General features: G+C 38.0%; 1 pseudogene; it reads right to left on the bottom strand.

Annotated features, from left to right (window-relative positions):
* Nucleotides 1-16979: 16979 nt before the first annotated feature.
* On the bottom strand, nucleotides 16980-19211 carry LOC106975247 (heterogeneous nuclear ribonucleoprotein F-like; annotated as a pseudogene).
* Between the last annotated feature and the right edge of the window lie 640 nt (nucleotides 19212-19851).

The following is a 19851-nucleotide window of genomic DNA, read 5'->3' as shown; positions in this document are numbered from 1 at the left end:
TATCTTCAGAGAGAGGGGAGAAACAGAGGAGAAATAGAACACAAACCATCCAGGGAGCAAAGGACTGGAGACTGCCTCTCTGCCTTTTTTATGCTGCCAATGATAAGCACATGGAACATCATTCTCTGTCCAGAACAGCCTCCTGCTGGCACAGGGCCACCCAAGACACATGTTCTGAAAGTCTTGCTCTCACTTCCATCCTGACAGAAACACCCAGGGTGGGCCCCCCTAACCTCGCTGAGTGCACACAACCAAGAACTGCCTGTAGGGGAGTGCTCTCCTTTTTGCCCTGTCCTCCCAGCCCGGTCTCCACAGGGAACCCACAGAGAGCTTGAGAAGGAAATGCAGGGCCATGGCATGTGGGTGTGGAGCTTGTGGCCTGAGAGATGAGGGGGGATGCCTCTGTCATCCCAGAGCCAGGCCTTATTCTAATATCCACAGATCCTCCAAATGAAGTGGAAGGGGTGTGGTTCTTGCAGTTCTCCCAGAAACCACAGCAATCCCCTTCTCCACTACATTTCTGCATTTAGAAGCTGCCTCCACCCCAAGAGAAGAGTGATAGATACTGCAGGGTAAGACCCATCACTTCTAGTAACATGAGGATATTTAGAAAGTTGACTCAAGATCAGTAGACCCTAGCCATGTGTGGCATTAAGCACTTGAAACATGGCTAGTCCACACTGAGATGTAAAATACGCAGAGGATTTCAAGAAATTAGTTAAAAAATATAAAACATCTCATTAATAATTTTTATTCTGTTACATGTTGAAATGATACTATTTGGGATACATTGAACTAAAGAAAATATATTATTAAAATTAATTTCATCTATGTTTGTTTACTTTTTTTAAAAACTGTGCCTTTGGATCATTTAAAATTACATATGTGCCTCACATATACCTTTTGAATAACACTGCTCTAAAATCAGACCACTTGGTCTGTTGCTAATTGCTTCTCTTTGGGAAACAGTCTCACTCTTTGTGTCTCAGTTCCCTTTTCCAGAAAATAGGAATATTCATGCACCTCCCTGATAGTGTTGTTAGGAATAAATGTGTTCATATACATAAAGTGTTGAAAGCAGTGCCTAGCATGAAATAAGTATTCCCTAAATGTTAGATATATTAGTCTTAACATCATCCCAGGTTCTCTGTGAGAGCAAAACTTGACAGCTTCATTAGGTCTTCTACCCTTGTCTCTAGGGGAAGCCCAGTGTAGCCACTTCAGTCAACACAGATGGAATCAATCATTTGCACTCCTGAGATGCCTACAAGATTAATGATTATATGTCTGGGAATGCCTGTCTTTTCATATAGATGCCATATATAGATAGGATTCATGCTGCACTTTATGGTAAACTACTTCCTGATCCTTTGATGAAACCAGATTGTGTCCTGCTCTCCCCAACCCAGAGGATGCTGGGAAGAATTTTCCGTACAGTGCCAATTGGGCCACAGATGAATAGCTGTTGTGGAAATATGCCCTTATTTCTGGTTTAAATGATTACTCCCAATGTTTTTAATTTATCAGAATACCAAGGTCTTAAAAAAAAGTAGTGAATAATTTTGGAAATAGATATACACATTAAGAAAGAAATTGGAATCCATCTGGAATTTAGGAATATTTAATCTAAATCTTGAGCTTACATATAATAGTTCGTTATGGATTTTTTTCCCCCTGAACTGAATATAAGACCCTTGCTTTGGGCTACAATGGTGCCTGTTGTTCTCAACTCATTGAAAAACAAGTTCTGATCTTTTCCTTTTAAAGTATTCTGTTTCCAAATGCTTGTCTTGTTTAAAAAAAAAAAAAAAGAAAGAAAGAAAGAGAGAAAGAAAGAAAAAAAAGCATATCCTGGTGCCACGAATTAGAGGCTACATTTTTTTTCCCCAGTTAATGGCACATTATTTACTTTCTAGATGTGTAAACGAGTAATGAGTCCCTTGAGGGAAAGATAGTATTGAAGAGCAAATAAATTCCATGGATGAGATCCACAGAATTTTAAAAAATGATTATAAACTCATGCTTTCAGCTAATAATAGTCAGGGTTTTGTTGAAGGGTAAGAACACTGAATTGAATTACACAACTGAAGAAAGAGAAATACATTTCCATAATTCACTTTGAATTATAGAGGTTTGATTTCTATGCTCTGTTGTTCTGGTTTAAAAAAAAATCTAAATTATAAGGAGAATGATTTTGTAGAGAAGGCAAAGTTCTTTTTTAAGAGATTCATAAAGCCAGGGTTTTGTTTTTCCCTCCCACTCTGGGCATCACAAATTGCTTCTGTGATCCCGTAAAATATCTCCAGAGACTTATTAGCAACAGGCATGGCTAATTAACACAGCCCGGGAATGTGGCGCCTTCCCTGGATTCCTAAACCCTTTAATCCGGAGCAGGACCCACACTTCTTTGCATGTCCCCAAGGCCATTAAATACTTATCAGAGATCCAATTACTTTAGATCCAGGTCAAAAGGCAAAGCCAGACAAGGAATACTGAATTGGACACTATTCTTAAAACTTTAAATTTTAGACTGTCTATGACCACTCAGAAAATGGTGTCACTTACACAGAATTCTGAAGGAGACATAAAAAGAAAGACCTGAGGGAAATGAAGACAGACTTGGGGACTGACTTAATTGAGGCACAGGGATGATGAAACGACCTGTTGAAGTCCCATCCAATTCTATACCATGAGTGGTGTAGTGCTATTATCTTTACTGATCCTTTGGTGTCACATAAATTTAACTTCATTGTGCTAGACTCAGACGTTTTGTCTCTATAAATAAATGTAATAATGAGTTAGTACTTATGAGTTCTGGGTCATATAATGTTAAAATGATATGTGACATACAATATTAAACTGAAAATAGAAACTACAGAAGCAGTATTCTTGCTTGGATGGTTTTGAAAATCAGAATGTTGTTATTTCAGTAAAGCGTTTAAAGAAATAATTTGTGATATCTCCATTGCCAAAATAGAGAATTGTACCATTGCTGAATTTTGTAGCTGATGGAACAAGCAACTCCCAGGGACCAACATTATTTTTAGGTGATCCCTAGGGTGAAGTCCCTTATTCTGTACTTGATCATTTCTGTCTTATCCAATATAGAGGGCAAATTTATCAAACTTAAGCGGGCACAAAGCTGAGAGGGAGAATAACTATGCCAGATAACAAAATCAAGGTTTGTTTTTTTGAGGGGAAGGGAATTACAAAACTACATTTAGAAAACATTTAGAAAGCCACCTTCACAAATACCTATGAGGATAATCTGCTTGGCACTACTGATAAGAAAAGGACCTGGGGGCTGTTGTGTTTTGGTTGAGGACAAGTATCCATGCAAAACACAATGCAGCTGAATTAATGTAAGAATAAAACTCTAGTGAGGTGGCAAGACTCCCACATACTTTGTACTTATTTTCACCACATCTGGAGTGTGGTTTTCCCTTTTTGGCACCAAATTATATGAGACACAAGCTGAGGTATGATCAAGAAGAAGTGACCAGAATGATATTATATAAGGAAGAGAAAGAAGCAGAAAAGAAAGTCCTTTTGCATTGGCATGAGAAGTGTCTTCAAATATCCCAAAAAGCATCAAGCTATTGAGACAATACTAGGACCTCAAGTGGAGCACATCCTTTGCATTTCCTTTACTAGCCATGCTTGTCCACCCGGGGATTGTAAACTTCTGAATGGCAGAGGCCTCTTTTTTGACACCCATGAACCTCTCATCTGTTCTCACTGGGCTGCTTTAAAGCCTTCAGAGGCTTTTATCATAGTAAATGTCTTGATACTTATACATCTCACACTGACTATAATTTTTTTTTAATTTGAAAGTTTTTAAAATAAATAAAATAAAGGTGCTTATGAAATTATTTGGCTCTGAAAAACTAGTTTTGCTTACAAATAGAATATTTGGGGCACCTGGGTGGCTTAGTCAGTTGAACCTCTGACTTCAGCTCAGGTCAGTCTGTGAGTTTGAGCCTTCTGTCTCCCTCTCTTTGTGCCCCTCCTCCACTTGCTCGCACTCTCTCTCTTTCTCTCTCTCCTCTCTCTTTAAAAAATAAACATAAAAAAAAAAGGAGAATATTTGGGAACCTTTGAAAAGTGAGAAAAATCTACCCATAAACTGCTGTTGAATGGAATGGTATTTCTAAATGTCTGCAGTTTTAGGTTGATATCATGTTGCAGGTTGACATTTAATTAATTGTGTATTCATTTTGTAATATATATGTATATAAATAATTGCTATATATATTATAATATAAATATACTAAGCCTAGTATTTTCGTAATCCTTTTCAAAAGTCAGAGGTCCCAGGGCACAGTAAGCCGGTGACAAGTGGATAAAAGATCACTGCCTGCCACAGTGTCTGTTACATTGTAAGCACTCAGTAAGTATTTGCCAAATCACTTAAAACACACTGATTTATCAAATAGAAAACAAAAATTTCTGGTTCATTTCTCTGCTAAGAGATTGAGAGAGGGCATTAAAAGGAGAGTGGGAATGGGAGGCAGGGCAGCAGCTGTCCTCAAATTTCTGGTGGATCTGCTCCCCAAGAAAAGATACATCCTAATTTGGTTGTTAATTGCAGGTGGGATTGTCCCCAGTACTGCACCAGGGCCATTTCATGTTAATAGCAGGAAGTGTAGTGCGATCAAACTCTTATTTAGTTCAGGAGTTGAGTCACTGCTCTTCTAAAAAGGGAGGATTCTAAATATACTGAAAGGGGGAGCTGGTCACTGGATATTGGGAAGGGTGTCTTTTTGCAGGTCTTTTTGAAAAAAGGCAACAGATTAAGCAGGGGGTCAAAATATAAGTGAAAGACTTGCCTACCAAGTTAAAAAGCAAAAAAGAACTGAACTAAAATAAAAATAGCTCCAACCCAGAGATCAAGAGGACTATTTTGTCCAAGGAAAGAATAGAAGTAGTCCGCTTACACTCTGCCAAGCCACTAGCTTCAAGTGCATCTTTGTGCAGATAGTCGAGGGTCTGAAAGGCTTTATTATTAAGAAGTTAATGCTTGACAGCGGCCGACTCCACCACAGCAAAATTACCCGCCTTCGAAAGACGGCCTCCTATGAGTCTTGGGTTAATTACTCAAACCTCCAAATTATCCTTCAGAGAACAAAATGAAGCATGAAAAATCAAAAGCAGATCTGTAGCTGAGATTATGAAAAGGGAGTGGGTTCCTTTCCATTTTAAAAAATGTTTATTTCTATTGTAGGAACCACAAGAGGGGAAAGGGAAAAAAAAAAAAAAAAAAAAAAACCTGCCTTGGACCAAGCAGGCAATAAATGGCTGGCAGCTGTACAGCCCAAAGGGAAAACAAAATCTGCTCATATAAATATTCACAAGGCAGTTTTCTTTAAATTTCCAAAACAAGTCACCCCAAATCAAATTGCTTGAGAACAGAGGTGCTGAGATGGAGACACCCCAAGTCTTGTTGCTAAAGAATATTTTCACTAGGCACCATTTTGTAAAATAGCTGATATGCTAAATCAAGCCACCTACAATCTACTGAAGATAAAATAACTACTTAAAATTATTTCCCCCTCATATCGGTTAACTCACCCTACTTCCCATATCAGGAAGTAAACTCATTTTTGAAATAATTTGTTTTTGTTGAGACTCACCACCACTAAAACCTTTCATTTGTTTCTCTGCTTTTTTTCCCCATCAGAAATGGCTGTCATATACTCCCAAAACCATCTAAGAGAATCATTTCTCAAACAGAGGTATATCCCTACAGATGTTCTTGAAAGGGGGTGGCTGAGAGAATCTGGGTGATGTACTGAGGAAGTATATAAGGTTTGCCAGATGCTAAAACCAATATTGACCTATAATTTTCTCTAAACAAATTAGGGCCAACAGCTAATTAACTCACTGTATTTTTTTCTTTCTTTCTTAAGGTTGTGGTAAAATATACATACATAAAATTTATCTTCTTAACCATTTTGAAATGTACAGTTCAGTGGCGTTAAGTACATTTGCATTGTTGCCCACCTGTCACCCCCAACCATGTCCAGAACTTTTTTCATCTTCCCACACTAAATCTCCATCCCCACTAAATAATAACTCCCCATTTTCTTTGCCCTTGAGTCCTTGGCAACCATCATTCTACTTCCTGTCTCTATGAATTTGGCTGCTCTATCATAGTCCTTTTTGAATGATGCTCTAATTCTTTTTTTTTTAATATGAAATTTATTGTCAAATTGGTTTCCATACAACACCCAGTGCTCATCCCAAAAGGTGCCTCCTCAATACCCATCACCCACCCTCCCTCCCACCCCCCATCAGCCCTCAGTTTCTTCTCAGTTTTTAAGAGTCTCTTATGCTTTGGCTCTCTCCCACTCTAACCTCTTTTTTTTTCCTTCCCCTCCCCCATGGGTTCCTGTTAAGTTTCTCTAATTCTTAAATCAAGGTGAACCTAGAACTTTCTTTAGTCTTTTCCCATTATCTTGTATGGGCATATCCATTGTCTCAGCTCCAGTTTTTAGGTGCAGTTCATTGACACATTTGAAATATTCCTTGCACCACCCCCACCCCCCCGCCATTGCCTTCTAAATTCTTATATTGGCCCAACTAGAAGGACTTATCTGTCTGCAAGGCTGCGCTGCCTCTAAATGACCTACATAGGAAGTGTGCTGTATGCCAATACAGAAATGGAGCTGTTTTCTCTCAAGTTTGTGGAGCAGCTATTAAACAGTTGTTCTGTCCTGGAAGCCCTGGTTATGTCAAGGTGCAATTTGATATGGGTGGATTAGAAATCCCAGTAGCCTTTTCTTACAGCCTAGGTTTCAGAAGATTCCTCTTGGACCGTGCAAAGCTGAGAACTAATAAGAGTGGCTCTACCATGTTCTTTATCTTGGAAATGGGCTATTGGATGGAGTGCTCTTTGCTAATGGACAGGCAGAGAGCATTTGGAATAGCAGCAGGGATGGAATAAATTTCACTTTTACTCACATTTTGCCATTGATTACTGAAGGTCATCCTGTTCTATGCTAAACTCTGACTTGATGAGACAGGATGCCATAGTCCCTATCATAGTCAAGATACAGTAGATGCAAACCAAGAGGTGAAAAGTGAAACATGGACACAATTTTCCTATTCTTTATGGGCTTTCATTACTTTTCACAGAATCTGTTTGAATACCCCTCTAAAGACCCTGTGCTTAATCTCTCCTATCCCTACATTTCTTTTCATTTGTTCTTGATTGACATGAGAAGCGATAACCAGACTTAGTGTGGGGAGGTAAATTGCTTGGAGAGAAACTAAACAGAGAAGGGAGATGGAAAGGAAACAGAACGGTGCATGTTTCTTTTTCTTTTATAAATTTTATAAATAATATTCCAGCCATAGGGGAAGAAGAGGAATCTTAGATAAGTAAAATGAGCCATTATGGAGACAAACCTTGTAGACTAAGAAATAAGATTCATTTAGTTATGTAGAGCCTTGGATTAACCATGATGCATCCATGCTTAATCCCAATTTTGCTTTGAAAGCAATAGCCTAGAGTCTGCAAACCTGGTTTCTAGACTAGGGTTGGCCACTAACTCTCTTTATTACCTTGGTCAAGTCAAACATCCTCTTTGAGCCTCAGCTTTCTTATATATGTAATAGAAAAAAATAACATCTGCCTCTCTCTCTGCCTTGAATTAGTATTATGCTACTTTGCATATAAAAATTTACAACAGTGTACTTCCACTTATTCCTTCCCATTTTTTGTTATTCTTGTCATATATTTAACTTCTACATATTTTATAAACCCCACAATGCATTTTTAAAAAGGTTTTCTTTCTAAGACAGTTGTTTTTCAAGTAAATTAAGAAAAGAGAAAAAACATCATTTATATTTACTCATGTAATCATCATTTCTGGCATTTCCCATTCCTTCCTGTAAATCTGAATTTTCATCTGGTATCATTTCCCTTTGACCTAAAGACCTTCCTTTAGTATTTTTTATAGTGCAGATATGCTATGGCAAATTATCTCAGATTTCATTTATCCAAAAACACCTTCAATTTCACTGTTATGTTTAAATCATATATTCATGGATGTAAAAGCCTGGGTTGACAGGTTTTGTTTTATTTTTTCTCTTTAGCACTCTAAAGATATTATTTTATTGTATTCTGAGTTGCATTGTTTGTAATGAGAAGTTAACTGTCATTTACATTTACATCCACGGGGCTAGAGGGAGGAAATGCTTTCTACATGTTCTCTCTCCATGGTTTTCAGAAATTTGACTATAATATGCCTAGGTGTGTTTTTCTATGCATCATCCCATTAGAGATTTGTTGAGTTTCTCAGACTCCATTCTTCAATCTGTGGGTTGATCATTTTTAAAAATTTAAAAATCTTCAGCCATTATTTCTTCCAAAATTTTTTCTGCTCAATTCTTGCAGGGACTCTAATTGCTTGTAGATCTCTCGGTATTATCCCAAAGATAATTGGCATTCTTTTTCTTTTCCTTAATTTTTTCCTCTTTCATTTTTATTTTGAATAATTTCTTTTTTTTAAGTTTTTAAGTTTACTGATCCTTTTTTGAGCAGTTTTCCATGTAGCATTAATTTCACCTGGTGATTTTTAACACTCAGAGATTGCAGAATTTTTGGCTCTAGAATTCCACTTGGTTCTTTTTTAGAGTGTTTATTTTTATTCATTTTTTTCTACTCAATATAATCACATTTTCAGTTAATTATTTAATATATTTATAATAGTTGTTTTAAAGTCTTTGTCTGCTTATTCCAGTAACTGTCATCTGCAAATCTGTTTCTAATGACTGTTTTTCTTACATTTAGTTTTTGTTGTTGTTTTGTTTTGTTTTTGCTCTCTTGTATGTAATACAATTTTAATTTTTGGACATTGTATATAAATGTACTTATGTTTGCTCACTGCTTTAACTGTATCAAATTCACCTGTGTTTAACCCCACCACCCTCATCCCAAATCGCTATTTGATCATGTCAGGAGTTGAACTGGGTGAGGATTGGCTGAAGTTTAAGATATATTTAGCTTGCTTACCTTTGGATTAAACTCTGTCAGGGCTCAAGAATGTGCAGAGTTGTACAGTTTCTCTCTGCTTATCAGTCACTCCCCCAATGCTATTTTTCTCAGCAAACTTCATGGTGGATTATTATGATATAAGAAGAAGAATTGTTGGTCCATGTGTTCTGTCCTGTGTGGGGTTCTTCTAGACTACAGTCCTAGCCAGAACACATTGTTTTACAAAGCTGGCCAATTTCCCTCTATCCTGAAAAGTCTCTCCATCCCAGTTTCTATCTGTACTTAAACCATGTGCCCCTACACGTGGAAGCTGTCACAGCTCTCTACTCACCTATAAAAAGCTTATTTCTCTTGGAGTTAAGTTCATCAAGTCTTCATTATATTCACCCCTCTTCCTCTGCCTTGTAGAAAAATATAATTTTTATTTTGTCTGGGACTTTTTCATTGTTAGCTAAAGGAGGGACAGTCTTTGGCATCCTTCTATATTGTAACCAGTAGCAGAAGTCTCAAAGAAGTAGATTGTTATTAAAACAGATTTCTCTGGACTGATGTATCACTATGTAACCCAAGTGTCTGAGAGGCACTCATTTGGGAAGACCATCTTCTTTCAGCAGGAAGCTATTATGTCTGTGTACAGATCAGAGTATTACTGCCAGTTTTCTACTGTCTTGTTTGCATCTCTGGCCAAAGTTACTCCTTATATCTTTCCATATTTTCCCATCATCTAGCCATTTTCTGATTTTAAAAGCAATATGATTTATGGTTAAATACATAGGTTTTTCTTAACTATAAAAAACCATTGGGAAATATATGGAGCTGTGTTCTCCTATCAGAAACATGTTTATTGCTATAGTGGAAAAACACATTCCATGCCTGCTTCTCAGAGATACTGTACTTTGATCCAGGAGCCATGTTTAGGATATCTTACAAAACCTTTCTAGGCCTCAGTCTCCTAGTTTCTTATATGAGGGTTTGTACTAAATGATCTTTAAATATCTTCCAGTCCTAAATTTCAGATATAGGTAGCTCTAGATCCTCTTAAAGGAAGATGATACCCACCTTGACTAGGTATGCATGCCGTTGCTCTTTAAGTTGCCAGTTCTGATCCAGCTGGAGTTATGGCTAGAATTGGCCTGTTCTGCTTAGACTGGTGAGTTGTCCCATCCTTCTGTTACCTTTTTCCTCCCTCTAGCCCCGAGGATGTAAAATATAGCCTCTAGGTCCTGCCTGTAAAAAGCCTTGCCAGACCAGGGTCTAATCAGGAGGCATCCATTATTCTCTTCTAATTTTAACCTCTTTATACCAGAAAACATCAACCTTAATATTTTAGCATCCCTTAAAGACTTAATAGCATCATTTTTGTACAAATAAGCAGAATATTTTTTTTTAACATTTGGTAGTAACAGTATACTATCCCTGAAAAGTGGTGCAAAAACTTAGGTGAATTCCTGGGTGGTAGATTCATAAGGGGTTCTTTAGGGAAGTCAGGAAATAAGAGTTCCACTCTTAATATTTCAAGGAACTTGTCACCGTGGCAACTGCTCTGCTTTCCCACAGACTTCTCTTTCTCCCACGAATCCTCAGTTTTTCTGGGGCTTGAAACTCTTAATAATTATCAAATAACAAGAACTCTCCTGAGGTGGTTTTATAACCTTTAGAGTTTAACAAGCTCATATGTGCACCTTATCTCCTACACCGATGACAGCCTTGTGTGATAGGATACTAGAACTGACTATGGATCTGGTCCAAAGTGACATCAGTCATGGAATTCAACCAACTCAACAAAATCAAGGCTCTGATTTATGCTAAAGTGAGTATGAATAACTGAAACAGGCTTTCGATTAAAATTTGACTGTGACTTGATTCCTTGGAGAATGTGAGATTTTTAGAGATATTCTGAATTAAAAAAATCTTCCAAGGTCAAATATCCTTGGAAGATGATCATCTACTCTTGAAGAAACACAGTGGACACTAGCATATTTATTAATGACTCTTCAATAAAGATAATTATTTGCCATTTTGTTCAGCCTAATTGTTCCCCAAATTATTTGATTATAAACATGTTTTTTTCCTACTTTGGAAGCCCTGGAATCCTCTGAGGTTAAGTTAACCTGACGAACTCTGAGCAGGAAATCTGTGTGAAAGTGAAGACAAGTGTGTTCTTAAAAGGCTCCATCCCACACGTGAAGGTATTTTTCCTTCAAGCACAGGAGTAGACTTGGAATAGCAGAATAGCTCTGTTAGATGGATATATGGCCAAGAGAGGCTGTAGTCCCTAAGCTTGCTCCCATCTCTCTCTTCTACAGTTAATCTTGGTAACATAAGCTGGGGGCTGCTTTCTTCTCAGATGTATGAATTGATAGAGCCAAAATAAACCAAATTCCAAATGCAAATGAAAAAGCTCAGGAGTCTACTGTTGCTCTGTGCTTAAAGCTAGTTTTACACTTAATCGCTTCTCTAAGTAGCTAGGCCTACCTGGGCTTCCCCAGGGAATAGGAAGCCATTTTGTTAACAGTTTTATGCTATAATTCAGGAGATACAATTTATGAGCTGTTCCAGAGGCCAAGAATAGAATCATCCCCAGCAGAAGATGCAGTGCTTTTAGAACAATGAAATCCCTTCCCTGTGGCAAAAGGATAAAACAGACATTAAGAGTCTTAGAATCTATTAACAAAATATACTAAGTGCAAATGTACTGAGGTGATAGCTAATGTTAACATTGATATAAGTTGCCTATTGAAGTTTTAATGTTTGACTGGTTGGATTCTTTCCCATGTCACTCTCTTCACTCTCTCACAGTTAACCTTGACTCTGTTGTTGACCTAACCTGAGCCTTGCATATTTTCTGCTACATCAGGAAAAGGTTAGGAATTTATAAAGCAAACCAAACAAAACTCTGAGATTCGTTACTGTAATGGTTACTTTCCTGTTGGGAATTTTGAATCTAAAACAAAATGAGGAGATCAAGCCTGTATATGGCAGGCAGCTTGTCAGTCTACAACACAGTTTATGCATAAGACACTGAAAGGAAAGATTTGCAGAAACGAGGCCAATTTGTGGTATTCAAGGCCCAATATGCTTCTAACACACACATTTCTGGACACATATTTTGAAATGCATTAAGCGTATATTGACAGTGTATTAAGTCACTTAGTACAAGCAATTTAAAGAGACGGGAAATGTATCCATGAACATGGAAATATGGAACATGGAGAATATATCCATAATATTATTAACACTATTCTAAAAAGTACCAGTGGAATTGTTGAATCATTATCTTATACACCTGAAACTAATATAACATTGTATGTTAATTATACCTCAGTTTTAAAAAGTACTAATGATCTTTTTGATCTTCAAAGGAAATTATTTAATGGAAATATCAATGAGAACACATCCCAAGGATTATTGTCAAAGTATAGAACTTATTATATTGACTATCAGAAAGAATCTACTTAATCCCATGAATGCGGAATGGTTATTTTTATTTCAACAGACAGAAGTAGGTAAACTTTGCATCTTTGTAAACCTAGATTGATATTTGAATACCTGGTTTAGCTTAAGTCCTGAGCAAGCTGCTGCAAGATTTTCAGGGTGAAATTCATTGTTACATTAGAGATTTCCATCCCCTTGTTTGTGCTAGCCATTCTTAATATGTAACATGACCAAAATACTACTGAATGATCAAATACTGGGTCTTAAATACAAATAGTTGAGGTAAACAGTATATTTCTGCTAGAAAGTATTTTTTTCTTTTAGAAAATCACTTGCTTCCATCTAACTGATGTTTTTAATTCTACACTTAGACATACATTACCTTGGGTTGAGACATTAAACCCTATTGGACTGGCTGGCTCAATGGGTAGAGCTCTCAACTCTTGATCTCGGGATTTTGAGGTCAAGCCGCAAAGTGAGTGTAGAAATTACTTAAATAAATAAATAAACTTTAAAAGGCGGGGGGGCACCTGGGTGGTTCAGTCAGTTAAGTGTCTGACTCTTGATTTTGGCTCAAGTCATGATCTCACAACGTATGAGTTTGAGGCCCATATGGGGCTCTGCACAGACAGTGTGGAGCCTGCCTGGGACTGACTCTCTCTCTCTCTCTCTCTCCCTCTCTCTCTCTCTCTCTCTCTCTCTCTCTCTCTCACCTGCTTGTGGTCTCTCTCTCAAAATAAATAAACTTTTAAAAAAGGACATTAAACCTTTTTAAAAAGTAAACAGAAGAGCTATTACAGTATGAGGAGCTCCCAGCAACAGGAGATGAGACCATCCTAACTCATAGTCTTTTTCCAACAGAGATTACTATAAATACTCATTTCCTTCCATTTAAAAAGTTGACTCTAAAAAATCTCTGGGGTTGTGTTTACATTTTTAGAACCCTTATATTCTCAAGTCTTCACAAATATCAGCAGTATTCTCACCTAAGAAACTCTTTAGTTTTCCTTAGCATCACTCAGTGCCTAAGGTGTTCTGTACTGCTAGACACTTTCATTCATTGAACAAACACCTAAGGATGATAAGATACTTCTGTAGTCTTCCTGCTTGGTGTGGGAAGACTGGGAAAGACAAACTCATTAGCAGTGTGTCGCTGTCTTTATGGATTCCATATCTAGTCCTCTCTGAAATCATTATACATGACCCTTTAAATATTTTATTTGTTTTGCTTTGAAAATTCATCCTTTTAAATTAATTACATTTTCCTAGGATCCATTGAGCTTTCTTGTTGACCATTAAATCAACAAAAAGCAAATAAATGTGATTCTAAGGAATGTATTTTGAGATTTTTTTAATTAACTTACTTATTTTTTAATTCACATCCAAGTTACTTAGCATATAGTGCAACAGTAATTTCAGGAGTAGATTTCTTAATGCCCCTTACCCATTTAGCCCATCCCTCCTCCCAGGAACCCTCTGTTTGTTCTCTCTATATAAAAGTCTTTTATGTTTTGTCCCCCTCCCTGTTTTTGTATTGTTTTTGCTTCTCTTCCCTTATGTTCTTCTGTTTTGTATCTTAAATTCCTCATATGAGTTAAGTGATATCATATTTGTCTTTCTCTGACTAATTTCACTTAGCATAATCCCAACAGATCCATCCACGTAGTTGCAAATGGCAAGATTTCATTCTTCTTGATTGCCGAGTAATACTCCATTGTACATATATACCACTTCTTCTTTATCCATTCATGCATCTATGGACATTTGGGCTCTTTCTATGCTTTGATGTTGTTGATAGCTCTGCTATAAACATTTGGGTGCATGTGCGCCTTCGAAACAGCACACCTGTATCCCTTGGATAAATGCTTAGTAGTGCAATTGGTGGGTCATAGGGTAGTTCTATTTTTAATTTTTTGAGGAACCTCCATACTATTTTCCAGAGTGGCTGCACCAGTTTGCATTCCCACCAGCAGTGCAAAAGAGATTCTCTTTCTCTGCATCCTCACCAACATCTGTTGTTGCTTGAGTTGTTAATGTTAGCCATTCTGACTGGTGTGAGGTGGTATCTCATTGTAGTTTGATTTGTGTTTCCCTGATGATGAGTGATGTGGAGCATTTTTTCATGTGTCTGTTAGCATCTGAATGTCTTCTTTGGAGAAGTGTCTATTCATGTCTTTTGCCCATTTCTTCACAGGATTATTTCTTTTTTGGATATTGAGTTTGATAAGTTCTTTATAGATTTTGGATACTAACCCTTTATCTGATATGTCCTTTGCAAATATCTTCTCCCATTCTGTCAGTTGCCTTTTGTTTGTTTCCTTCACTGTGCATAAGCTTTTTATTTTTATGAGGTCCTAATAGTTCATTTTTGCTTTTGTTTCCCTTGCCTCTGGAGACATGTTGAGTTAAGAAGTTGTTGTGGCCGAGGTCAAAGAGGTTTTTGCCTGCTTTCTCCTTGAGGATTTTGATGGCTTCCTGTCTTACATTTAGGTCTTTCATCCATTTTCAGTTTATTTTTGTGCATGGTGTAAGAAAGTGATCCAGGTTCATTTTCCTGCATGTCGCTGTCCAGTTTTCCCAGCACCACTTGCTGAAGATACTGTCTTTATTCCTTTGGATATTCTTTTCTGCTTTGTCAAAGATTAGTTGGCCCTACATTTGTGGGTCCGTTTCTGGGTTCTCTATTCTGTTCCATTGATCTGAGTGTCTGTTTTTGTGCCAGTACCATACTGTCTTAATGATTTCAGCTTTGTAATACATCTTGAAGTCCAGGATTACGATGCCTCCAACTTCGGTTTTCTTTTTCAAGATTGCTTTGACTATTTGGGGTCTTTTCTGGTTCCATACAAATTTTAGGATGTTTTTCTAGCTCTGTGAAGATGTATTTGGAGATTTAATTGATATTTGAGATTAACTTATACAAACTGAATTTCACAATGAGTTGTCCTATGTGTATTGTCTGGGGAAAAGTTTTGGAAAGACCTGCCCTTTGACTGGACTTAGCCTCCTCTGGGAGGAAGCCACAGCCTTGGATTCTTCATGTGTGATGCCAGCTAGCCTGGATACAGGGAACACCCAGGAGTCCTCTTGCTGTTTCTTGGTTTAGAACTCATTTGACAAAGGTAATTCCTGTTTTTGTAAATAATTCACAACCATGCTGTATTTTTTATTTTTGCAAATATCAAATATAACAAAATTGAGAAGGAAGAATAAATTTGAAGCCTGTTTGATTGATGAGAAAAGTAGAGTTTAGGTAATTTCAGAACCAGATCTACTGGGCCCAGAGCTAAAACAACTTGCCACAGATATAATGGAAACCAACATCAGCAGAACTCAGAACCACACAGTTTCCCTCCCAGGTTTCTGGTTCATGTCCAAGAAAGAGGCCTTTGTCCCTGTAAGTTATAGGCTGATGAATTCCAATAAGAGCAAGACATCTTAAGGCTAAGTAAATCTAATTGGTGAATAATGAAGTGCCTTAATCATTTTTGAAAAATAGATCTTGTGCTATTGTAATACCCCAAATAAACTGGGATCACCTGGTTAAGGGTGATTCTTAGAGATAGGTCTTAAGGTATTTTAAACATTGTGTCATGAGTTGGAATTCCTTTATCTTTATTTGTGAAATTAGGTTATATACCTAAATATTACACCCACACATATATTATACATATCTTATTCTTCCTTTCTTTGTGGAGACAAGGTACTTTTTTTTTCAGTGTGAAAAAATCTTTATTTTAAGAAAAAAAACTAGTTAACAAAAAACTTTAACAAGTTTCACTTAGCAAAATATACCCAGAAAGAAATCACTGTACAAAGAGAGTTTTAAGTCAAGGCCTCACTAACTCCTAGGGTATTAGTAATATGACTCAATTTTCAAAACTAACTTATTTTAAAAGCTTAAACTTAACCTAAAAGATTTTAAATGAAAATAAACTAGAATGAAAAAAAAATGAGAAATGTTCCTCTTTGAATTAGGGATCTGGCACCTTGAGTTTTCAAAAAAAAAAAGCACATCTCCCCAATGTTTTCATGGTGATGTGGTGTAAAAAATCCATTTAATGTACTCAAAACTACTTTAACTCAGATAACATTATGCTGAAGTGCAGTACCAAAATGTTAATGGAAAAACACTGAAAACGGTTTTAGTTTACTCCGTATCACATGCCAGAAGAAAAGTTTGCCTGAGAAAACACTAAAGAGGTCATTTTTTTTCTTTAATTTACATCCAACTTAGTTAGCATATAGTGCAACAATTATTTCAGGAGTAGATTTCCTTAATGGGTAAGATGTCTGTTACTCATTTAGCCCATCCCCCCTCCCACAACCCCTCCAGTAACCCTCTGTTTGTACTTCATATTTAAGAGTCTCTTACATTTTGTCCCCCTCCCTGTTTTTATATGATTTTTGCTTCCTGAAGAGGTCATTTTTTAATGTAAATTTCACAAACTCATGGTGCAAAATGTGTCCCAGCTTTTCACTGTTTGTTGGCTGCCTGTGAAAATTTAATTGCAATAACTCAAATGCTCCTAAAAAACTAGTCCTATCCACCCATGGTGTTCTGGCCTCAATAGCCAGCCGTATAATAGCCACTCACAGACAGGCTCTCAAGGCCAATATAAGTGGACTGGGCCGACACCCTATTTCTTGCATCATCTGGCTGCTCTATGCCCCATTGCTGGCCCCAGTAGTGGAATTCAGGAAAAGTTCTATCTGTCTGTGTTGCATGTTGGCACAGTCCTTGAACATAGCTGGTGTTCGGGAGTGGCAAACTCAACATTGACTTCTCCAATCTGTCTTCCATCAGGACCAATCTCAATATGGACTCTCTTAGGGTTGAGTGGAGAAAAAAAGTTATAAATGTCGTTCTCTACGGCTCTGTATGGCATCCCTCTCATGTGGATTCAGTGCCCAGTGGTACTCTGGACAGTGAACTAACAGCCTCCATATCTATGGTCATATATGTCTGAGAGAGTAAGTAACTGAGGTTTTTCCCAAGAGAGAGATTGGTGAAGGAATAGCCATCGCTGAGGCTGCCGTACTCCTCATATCCCCCATAACCTGCACTGTAAGCACCCTACCCTTTCTTTCTAGGCCCACTTGCTTGACAGTCCAATATACCTCCTGGCTGTACCAGGGTAGTCATAAAACCCTGACTTCTGTACAGACACGAACTTCAGAGGGAGATCTGAGTATGCCTAACTTCTTCCTGACTGCTCTTGAACACTTCATTTTATCTGTGCCCCATTCTCTCCTGCTTCCCTAGGGGCTTCTCAGCCAACTCCTATGAGGCAAACTGCCCAAAAGCTTCCCCTGTAATCTTGCCCTCTGAGTCCACGAGCAATGTGATCCTATTTGGCACAATTTCCAACCCTGAGAAGAACTGAAGAATTTCTTTCTTGGTGCATCCAAATGGGAGTCCCTGAAGCCTCACAAAGCTATCACTGGTGGTGTTGGCACTGTTTGGATTGCTGTGTTTCAGCACACAATCTATCTTGGTTCTGTGGGACTTGAAGACCTCAATGTACTGGTGTCCCATGCTTTCCCATGTCTTTTTTAGGGCCATTTTTACATCATCTTCTGATTCAAGTTCAACAAAAGCCTCACCACTCTTCCTGCCTTTTCTAGTGTAGATAAAATGAATGCCTGCATTCCCATCATGAATTGTGCAGTCAGAAAGGAAGTTCTGCACATCCTCAACCAAGCAGCAGCAGGAAGACCATGGAGCGTGACCATGAAGCCTTCACCTCTCTCAAGGCCCACCATCATGACACTTGAGAGAAACAGATATCAAGCAAGCTTGGGTGCAGTTTTGCAGCCTAAAGAACAAACCAGGGTGGAAAGTGGAGGGGCATGCCCACAGCTGGAGAGACTCCAGGTAGGTAACAGATTGTCCGCTGAGAGGAACAGGATTGATTTATATTTTCATCACAGAAGTATGGTTTACAGACAAAAGACCCCTAATTCTACCTGACACTTAAAAATGCAGAGGGCTCCGGGGAAAGAGCAGGTGCATCTCCTTTTGTTATTATCCTTGGGCTCCTAGTCTCCATGCTCTTGCTCTTCCTCACATCCAGCACCTCAGTTGTCCCTCTGAGTACCTTCTTCTTCCAGGAAGACACAGTGTAGTCCAAGATATTTTTAATTGTCCTTTGGACTAGCCTCATTTGTGAGGGAAGTTTTCTCAGCATAAATAAACTTTTAAACCAGTGTTTTCATGCCATTTTTTTCAACTTCCATCAGATTCTAGTGGAGAACTTGCAACATCCCCTTCCAACATCCTTCATCCTGTCTTCACAGCCTGAATTGTTCATCTCACAACTACGTTGAGTACCTAACATTTGCTTCCTAGAAATTTACGCTTTTCTTAATATATAAGGATGACAGACAGTTGTTAGTCTGTCATCAAGATCTAAAATGTATTTTCTTCCAGACCCAATAGTAAACTTACCTGGTGTTTTTTTCAAGATGGCAGTTTGAGGCCATGAAAGAGAGAAAAGACTGATCCGTACAACCACTGGACCTGACCCTTTGACTCATCATGGTCCAACGAATGAGTTTTCATGTAAAAAGCGCAACCCTTTTATGCAATGCCTTTAACTGTTGTTTGTCGGTAGAGGTTAAATTGTGGAACCACTAGCTGCATCACCAAATTTAGTCAAATCACTTGCAATGGACATTCTTTCTGATTCAGCAGTACTGAATTTTATTTTGTTTTTCCCAGTTAATCAAAATGTCTCAACCATGACTAGAAAAGGAGAGGGGGGGGAAATCAACCACTGAACCTTTCCAATATCTAGACAAACCTCATCTTTTCATATTATAAACTATATATACATAGTTTGTAACATATAATAATAAATATATTGTTTGCAAATCTGTAACATACCATTCTCTGTGGCCTGTTTTTCCTGGAAGAAAAAAATCAGTTTTGGCAGGTCATTTTTTTTGTACTTAAAAGTAGCCTTAAGGGGCGCCTGGGTGGCTCGGTCGGTTAAGCATCTGACTTCAGCTCAGGTCATGATCTCACTGTCAGTGAGTTCGAGCCCCGCGTCGGGCTCTGTGCTGACCGCTCAGAGCCTGGAGCCTGTTTCAGATTCTGTGTCTCCCTTTCTCTCTGCCCCTCCCCTGTTCATGCTCTGTCTCTCTCTGTCTCAAAAATAAATAAACGTTAAAATTAAAAAAAAAAGTAGCCCTAAGAACAGTAATAAAGTGTTAAATCATGTGTGTGTGTGTGTGTGTGTGTGTGTGTGTGTAAGTAGTTGTGTGTATGCATTAACACCTGAGGACTTGGAGGAGGAGATAATGGAAAAGAAAGCATTTGTTTCAGAGGTGGTCAAAAAGGCCCTCTCTGCTTATCCTGTATTGAGGTCTGGTTCCTGGCACTTCCCTCAACTATGACAAATTCTGATGGC

Source organism: Acinonyx jubatus, chromosome A1, assembly GCF_027475565.1.
Source record: "Acinonyx jubatus isolate Ajub_Pintada_27869175 chromosome A1, VMU_Ajub_asm_v1.0, whole genome shotgun sequence".
Classification (NCBI taxonomy): domain Eukaryota; kingdom Metazoa; phylum Chordata; class Mammalia; order Carnivora; family Felidae; genus Acinonyx; species Acinonyx jubatus.
This window is presented reverse-complemented; position numbering and strand designations above follow the sequence as displayed.